This window comes from Ictidomys tridecemlineatus, chromosome 13 (genome assembly GCF_052094955.1).
Source record: "Ictidomys tridecemlineatus isolate mIctTri1 chromosome 13, mIctTri1.hap1, whole genome shotgun sequence".
NCBI lineage: Eukaryota > Metazoa > Chordata > Mammalia > Rodentia > Sciuridae > Ictidomys > Ictidomys tridecemlineatus.
Window position 1 is genome coordinate 90,931,152 of NC_135489.1, and position 8,988 is coordinate 90,940,139.

An 8,988-nucleotide genomic window follows, 5' to 3' on the forward strand; every position below is an offset into this window, starting at 1 on the left:
GCAGAAAAAAAGTACTTGTACAGCCAGGAAAGTTTGCAGCCATCTGACTTCAAGAGAAAACAGCCTTCTCTTTGCTGTGGCAGCCTTGGTTTATTTTTTTTTTAATTAATGCATTAAAATGATACATAACCATGGAATTCATTATGCCATCTCTGTACATGGACATGGCCCAGTGATAGCTGGGCAGCCTGGGTAGCTGCACATTGTCCCTGCTGTTGAAGGAGGAAATGTGGGCCACCTCATTGAAGAGCAACTCAAGCTTCCTGGAAAGACACACTGGGGCAAGCTAAGGGCTGAGGGACCACATGGTCAATTGAGCTTGAGAGGCATTGCTTCCTTTTGTGATATTTACATGCTCACTGACATTTGCACACACCTGATCTCCATTTACAGATTCAGTGAGGGACTATAATACCTCTAGGATAAATCATGTCAGTCAGTACAGTCTGAGTAGCATGCCACCCACACTGAACAGGCTGGTCCCTTCTTGTTTGTCCTGTATCCCCTACTGTGAAACCTGTCTTCCATGTCTTATAACTTTAGTGATGACCTTGGGTTCATTCTTTCAATGGTGAAATAGGAACTCTTTGAAATAAAAATTCAAAGTCATAGTAAGTTCCCAGAGCAACCACCTGCTAAATCGCCTCCTGTTGTCTTTCAGAAATGACCACTTAGTTCAGGAGGTGTAGGCATCTCTGGCAGATGGAACAGTGGAAAATTGCTCAAAGCTGCACAATGCTCACTCATCCCAATTTGATAAAATCAATGCAAAACTGTACATGGTGTTCACTTTAGGCAAGACACTGAGTTTTTCCGTCATGTTGGGGAAATAGCATACATTCCAACAGAAGTGTGATTGCAATATAGCTGTAGAAACTTCCTTCATGAAAGAAAAAAAGTTTTTTTCCCTCCCATAAAGCATTTAAAAAAAAAAATAATTCCTTGAGGCTGGGGTTGTGGCTCAGTGGTAAAGTGCTTGCCTCGCACATGCAAGGCCCTGGGTTCAATCCTCAGCACCACATAAAAATAAATAAAATAAAGATATTTTTTAAAAAATAGTTCCTTGTACACATTAGAATACAGTGTGAGTCACTTATTCAGAAATACCATCTGGTCTCATGGTTTTATTTTGTATTACTCACAGCACCCTGGAAAAACCATGCATTCTGCCATGAGAGCGTCTTATGGTGTTAATAGTATAAACTGTATAAACTTTTATTTGGTAGTAAACATTATCAATCTGAATATTGGCAATATTTTCAATGCAACTGAGTTTGCATTTTGCAAAATTATGATGGTTAGATATACTTCTTAAAATAATTTACTGCAGCTGACCCTAAAGGAGAAAAGTTAATAAGACTTTTTAGCAACTCTGATGAATTGATGTTCCTTCTTCCCAAGAATCCCATGAACTTGGAGCTAGTGTGGCCTGAGCACATAGATTAGACCTTTGGATACAAAGATGGAAATCTTCAAAAACCACCTTTTGGGGTCCATGTGGAGATTATCTGCCTTTCTACATTTAAAAGCTTTGCAGGCAGCCATGCATCTGACAAAACAGTTTCACAGCTGACATTTTACGGACAGCAGCAAAGGTAAGCCACCTCTGTGTCTTGGGCTGTCAGGAAGGAGCTGTCCTAGAGCCCACACACCTCCCATCTCTTGCTACTTTCGTTGTATTTAGGGTTGATTTTGCGGCAGAATGTAACTGGTCTGGAAGAACTTTATTAGGTCTTATTTCAATATTATTGTTTAGCAATGAAAAGTTAGAGCACTTTCTGAACATGGAACGTGGAGACAGGCAAGATACCATGGTGTCTCTCATCTCTCAAATTCAACATGCTTCCCACTGAGTGGGTGTCCATAGCATGACTATTTTCTAATTCATCAGAGAAAGTATGTAGAAAAAAAAACTTAATCGTGCATTCTGAAACTATCTTCCACTTCCACTCACATGGCGCCAAGTGAGGCTTTCGACTCCTGATGTTACGGAAGAGTTCCATCACCTTTGTGAAGGAACTAAAATTATCCTATTTCATCCTGTCTATTGTAATATAAGTTAAATGATCACCGATTCTACTTCTTTTGTCCCATCCTAAATTTAGCCCACACCACACAGGCAAGAACTCAAAGATTTTCCTGTTGAAGTGTTGAAAGTTTTACTCCTTATTTAAGTGTGTAAGCATGTGAAACCAGGCTTTTATTACTTTCTTATCACTAATTAAACATGTTAAATTCCTCAAATAAGATAACTCCAATAATTTAAAAAGTCAGCTGCTCATGGCCGTGAACATTTAGTCAAATAAATTAGAAGTGGGTAGACTTCACATTGCTTATGTGTGGACATCATCAAAGAAAACCAAGCTTAAGGTTTTCCTGTAAGATTAAGTGCTTAATAGGGTCCTCTCACCTTTGAGCTTTTATCATCTAATAAAAGTACAGTGACTTTTTTTTTAAGATCTAATAAGTGCAAGATAATCTAAAAGGTTAGCCACTGGACAATTTTTTTTCCTTCTTTTTTTGGGCAATTCCTGGGATCAAGCCCAGGGCTGCTCTACACCCAGCTACACCCCAGGCCTTGTTACTTCTCATTTTGAGGCAGGCTCTACTAAGTTGCTCAGGTGCAGCACCACATGGGGCTGGGGAGAGCAGCACTGGCAGGAGCAGGTACTGTGGGCCCGGGGGGGGGGTGCAGGACAAGGCAGGGTGGTCTCTGATGTGTGTGCTCCAGTGTCTACGTGGGTACAGATGAGGCCCCCCTTTTTATTGATCAAGGAAAAACATCCTGGTGCTGCGAGGGCTGGGGTGGTGTGGGTATGGGCACTGCGTGTGCCTGGCAGCCTGGTGTGGCACATGGGGGTCTCCCTGGATTGCGCCCCATTGCCACTTCCCCAGGGTGCACCAGTCTCTGGCCCTTTTAGTGCCCACTCCTGCCCAGTCCTGTAGAGCCCTTCCCTTGGTGTACCCCTGCCCAATTCCCCCACCTAGCCCCTGCCTGGTCTCCTCTGGGCTCCCATGAGCCCTGAGATAGGATCACTGGAGGCCAAGACTCTGCCGAGTGAGCTGCCTAACGTCTAGGGGTCCCTGGCCTCTGCTGACACTGTCAGTGAGGCTGAGGCAGGAGGATCGCAGGTTCAGACACAAACCCTGAGAACCTCATGACCCACCACCGGGGTTGTGGTACCTAAGCTGAGATCCACATGGCGACCGGCCTGGGGAAGCCCTGGCACCTTTCAAATCCGCTTCCTGGCCTGGGGGCCGAGGCCTGAGCAGAGACACAGGTGTCAGTGTGGAGACCAGATACCGATGAGATGGAGGCAGAGAGCAGAGGTGAGGCCTCTGGAGAACGCTTCCGGGCACTGGCTGACATGAAGACCGTGGGACACGACAGAGGACACAGAGACGAGCCCACGTGAACACAGTTACCCAGCACCAGACAAAGGTGTTGGAAAGGGAGCATTCTGAACAAATGGTGCTAGGAAAACAGGAAATGCGTGTGCGGCAGAATGAAATCTGATCCCATGTCTCACCCTGTCAGAAAGTTAACTGTGGGTCAAAGTCAAAGTGGATCAAAGACGTAGAAATTAGACCGAAACTCTGCAGCTGCTAGAAGAAAATGCAGAGCCAGCACTCCAGGATGTTGGCACAGGACCTGACATCCTTGTCAAGACTCCTAAAACACAGGAAAGGAAACCAAAAATCAATAAGTGGGACGGCATCAAATTGAAAAGCTTCAGCACAGCAAAGCAAACAATGGAGAGTAGAGAAAAAGCTTACAGAGGGGAGAAGCTCTTTGCCACCTGCTCCTCAGATAGGGTGTTCATGCCCAGAATACTCAAGGAGCTCAAAATACTTCATATCAAAGAAATCAAATAACCCAGTCAATAAATGGGCCAAAGAACTAAACAGACAATACTCAAAAGAAGAAATATGAACTGTCAACAAATACAAGGAAAAACGTCCAGGGCTGGGGTTGTGGCTCAATGGTAGAGCACTTGCCTAGCATGTGTGAGGCACTGGATTCAATCCTTAGGACCATATAAAAATAAATAAATGAAATAAAGGTACTATGTGCATCTAAAACTAAAAACAGTCTTTAAAATGTTCAACATCTCTAGTAATTAGAGAAATGCAAATCAAAACTACACTGAGATTTCATCTCACTTTGGTCAGAATGGCAATTATCAAGAATACAAGTAATAAGTGTTGGCAAGGATGTGGGGGGAAAAAGATTCACTCATATATTGTTGGTGGGACTGCAAATTAGTGCAACTACTCTAGAATTCAGTGTGGAGAATCCTCAAAAATCTAGGAAAGAAACTACCATATAACCCAGCTATCCAACTCCTTGGTATGATCCAAAAGATGTAAAATCAGCACACTACAGTGATGCAGCCACATCAATATTCAGAGCGTCACCATTCACCAAGCTGTGAAACCAACCTGGTGCCCTTCAGGTGAATGGATAAAGAAAATGTGGAATATATACACACTGGAGTATTTCTCAGCCCTAAAGAAGAATGAAATTATGGCATTTGCCAATAAATGAATGGAACCAGAGATTATCATGCTAAGTGAAATAAGCCAATCCCAAAGAAAGGTTGAAGGTTTTCTCTGATGTGTGGAAGCTAATCCAAAATAAGGTGGAGATGGAGGGGTGGGGAGGGAGAGAGAGAGAGAGAGAAAAAGGGGAGAGGGAATTTCATTAAGACAGAGGAAAGCTCGATACGGTAGATGAGGGGAGGGAGGGGAGGAAGGGGGTAGAATAAGGGAAAAACCGTGGAAAGAATCTGACCAAACTTTCACAGGTGCATACATGAATGTAGCACAGTCAAGTACTTCCCCAGGACACTAACTTTTTAAAAAACTATAAATGAATTGCAGAAAGATCAGTAGCATACAGGGAGGGGAGCAAGGGGAGGGAGGAAGTGCTGGGGACCAAATCAGAGCAAATTCCATGCTTTTGTGATGATGTTAAAATGTATCCTAATGTTACATATAACTAAAAAGAATCAATGAAAACATGCGTGGGGGCTGGGGATGTGGCTCAAGCGGTAGCACGCTCACCTGGCATGCCTGGGGCGCTGGGTTCGATCCTCAGCACCACATAAAAATAAAATAAAGATGTTGTGTCCACAGAAAACTAAAAAACAAATATTAAAAAATTCTCTCTCTTTAAAAAAAAATGCATGTCTGAGTCCATCCAGAACACCTGAGTCAGAATCTGAATTATAATGGGGTCCCCAGAAGATTTCCAGGCACCCCCAGGCTGACAGCCTCCTGTCTCCTCTCCCCCATTTAGACCTGGGGCCCTTCTGTTCAGACTCTCTGGGCATGAAGGGCTTCGACCTGTTCACGCTCCTTGATTCAGTGTTTCTGCCTCTGACACATTGATTAAGGAAATGCTCAGAGGCAGGCACTGAAACTGTTATGTACACAGGGAAGAATTTTGCAAGGAATCAGAGACAACACAGTGAAAATCAAGACAGATAAGCCGCCCTCTTGAAGATGCCAATCTGCTGAAGAAGATAGACAATAACCAAGGGGACACATGTGACCATTACAGACTGTGACAAATACACAGAAGGATGAATGGGCGAATGCGCTGGAGACCCTGGGTGGGCCGGGCAGGGCTATTTGAGGGGGTAGAGCACAGAAGGCCTATCCTAGGCATCTGAAGTGAAATCACCAAACAGAAGCAGTGAAACCAGCAGGCAGGACAGATCTCCCAGGGGGATGGATCACCAATATTGAAGGTGCAGGATTCTGGGGTCCTTGTGTGTGTGAGCAATGGAATGAAGGTGTGTGTCTGAAGAGGGAACCCAAGGGGAATGTGCACTTGTGGACTGGACTATCTCTCCTGTGCCCAGAGCCCTGGAGAAGGGAGAAAGCCCATTCCCTGTGGGACTCATGGGCTCTGGGTGGATTTATTGATTTTTTCCCCCTCAGGATAGAGGACTCCAGAGCCATGGAAGGACCCTGCCTTGGCTGGGGGAGCTTGTGTAGGCATCAAGGACAAGGGATGGGGTGACGATTCAGCCTACATTACAATGTGTGTGAGTCTGGCATGGACTCACGTCAACTGGGTCATTTCCGTTGTAGCAAAAACTGGATTAGAACAAGCCCACATGTATACGTAAAAAATATGGCAGAGATTCCTCCAGGAGCTGGATCACACCTGTTGAGTGCTTGGTTTCCCTATTTCCACACACCTGAGGTGATTCAGAAGCTGAATTTGTACCAGTCACAGCACTTGGTTGCAAACAACAGAATCCCCTCTTTCTAATTGGAGCCAAGGGGCAAATATTTCTGTCTGTTAGGCCTGAGATTTCAGGAGTACAGGAGAACAAGCTTGGATTCTGCATAGCCAGGAATAAAGATGTTGTGTCCACCGAAAACTAAAAAAATAAATATTAAAAAATACTTCATACCAAAAAAACCTAGCTGAGACGGTCCTCTACACCTACCCCACAGGGTTGTCTTGGAAACCCCAACATACGTGATGACCAAACCTGGAACCCACAGCCAGAAGCCACACAAGGCACCTCTCTCATATCCCTATGTCATTCACACACACCTTCCCAATCTGGCCAGGCACCAGTCCATGGGAGCTGAGGCCGTCTGCAGAGCCTAGCTGCAAGGTGTCGGGGAATAAAGTTTTCAGTTTTCAAGAGGCTAAAGTCCAGCAAGGCCAGGAAGCAATGGAATTGCCCACAGGAGTGGCTTCCCAAGGAGGGACACCTTGATAACAGCCAGTATTAGCCATCTCCACCTCTCCTCACCTCCCCACAAGCTTGCCTTCACCTCTCAAATCCACTCCTGGCACCAGAATCCTTACCTGTGGGTCTGTCTAGAGCAGCCAACCTGAAGCACCCAGGACCTCAGCATGCACATGTTGAAGGCTTCACCTTGGCTTTCATATCAGGTAGAGATCCCTGAGTAGTGACGGACAGGTGTGTGGGCAGGTGCTAAGAACTAGCACCCTTTCATAGAATTTTGGAAAATTACTCTGTTTGTGGTGCTCTTCTGCATCTGGAGGATATCAGGGGCCTCCAGGATACTTTGATTTCAGCTGCTTTTGCCCCCCCCCCCACTGACACCAGGACTGGAGTCAAGGGCACACGCACCACACTTGCACCCTCATGAACACCTACACATACACATTTATACAGGTGCAGACAACCGTGCCCACGTGCCCACATACATGCATATTCTCCCATGGACACACACGCTGCTGGATGGACACATGCACACACGTGCACACCCACAGAGTTTGACCAGCTCTGCTGCCTGCTCTCTCCACATCATTGCTCCTTCTGCCCGGACACCAGCACCATATGCCACGGCTGCTGGGGCATCCCCCCATGTGCTCTTCTTGGCTTGAAACAGGAGGTCTGCTGCATGTTGCTGATGGTGACTGAGATTTCTGCCTGTTTGGTGACGACTTCCTGTGAAGACGCATCCCAGAGGCTGCTCCTTGTACGGAATCTTTGCATCTAGTCATATTTGGGTTTTTATGTCTTTGAAATAAAGCAGGTCTCACAGAAACCAAGCCGGGCGGATCACGCTTCTATTCACTCTGCCATTCTCCCTCTTTTGATTGAAGAGCTTAATTCAGTTACATTTAGATCAACTCCTGATAAAATGAACTTGCGTCATTTTGTTGTTTTTTTTTTCTGTATGCCTGATAGCTTTTAAAAAGTCACTCATTTCCTGCTTGAATCTCTGTAGTTAATTGTTTAACTCCAATCTATTTCACTTGGTGTGTCTTCTACAGTATTTCTGGATGGTTCCCATAGGAATTTCATTTACATGCAAAGCTGCAACACTCTGATGTGAATTAACTCCAATGACTTTCAAGGTCCTGGTCCCACTCTCCGGTCATGATGTCACAGCTCCTTAGGCATCTGCATTGTGTGTCACATAACATCCTGGTTTCTGAAGCATTAGTGTGCTGAATCCTGCAGGCAGCACACATAGTACTAGGTTTGATAATGATCCTTGGGTTCCTTCTCTTCAACTGGAACTGCTTGCTTCAAGCCGGGTGAGTCTAGGGGTGACCAGCTCCCTGGGCTCTTATCTGTGCTGTGGTTGGAATGTTTGTGTCCCTCCAAAATCCCGTTGAGCCTTCACCCCAGCATGCACTGTGGAGATGGGACAACTAGGAGGTGACTGGTCCAGGAGGGCTCCACCCTCATGCAGAGTATGCTGTGTGTGACCAAAGAGCGTGAGCAAGTGACTTCTGCCCTCGGCTTCTTCTGCCATGTGAGGACTCTGCAAGAAGGTGTCATGGTAGAGGCAGAGAGGGGCCCTTCCCAGACACTGAATCCAGAGGTACCTGACCTTGCCTCCAGGCCTCCAGCTGTGACATTCCTCCGTGCTGTGACAGTCCACTCTGAGGTGTTCTGTGGTGGCAACAGGAAGGACGAAGCCACCTGGGAATGCCGCCAGCCCCTCCTCCTAGGTGGGGGCACTTTCCCACACTAGGATTCTTGGTTGACACCTTTTCCCTTCATTACTTTGAGGATCTTCCCGCTGCCTCTGGATTCCAAGGTTCCTGATGAGAGATCTCGCGAAGAAATGGTGAGGCAAGCTCTCTTCCTCTCAGCTCTGTGGAGGTAATGTAGCCTATGGTGTGTTTCTCACCTCCCCATCACTGCGACAAAATGCCTGAGACAGTCAACTTACCACCAAGGAAGGATTTATTTGGGGCCATGCTTTCAGGAATTGGAGTCCCTGGCTGCTTGGCCCTGCTGCCTTGGGCCGTGGTGGCATGGTGCATGGTGGAGGAGGCCCCCTCCCCTCATGGCAGCTGTGAAGATGAGAGACATGAGTGGGCCAGACCCTGAAACCTCCTCAATGTCTTTCCTCGGTGACACACCTTCCTTCAACAAGGACTAACCTCTTTTTTTTATTTTTATTTTTATTTTTTTTTATTGGTTGTTCACAACATTACAAAGCTCTTGACATATCATACTTCGAACAATA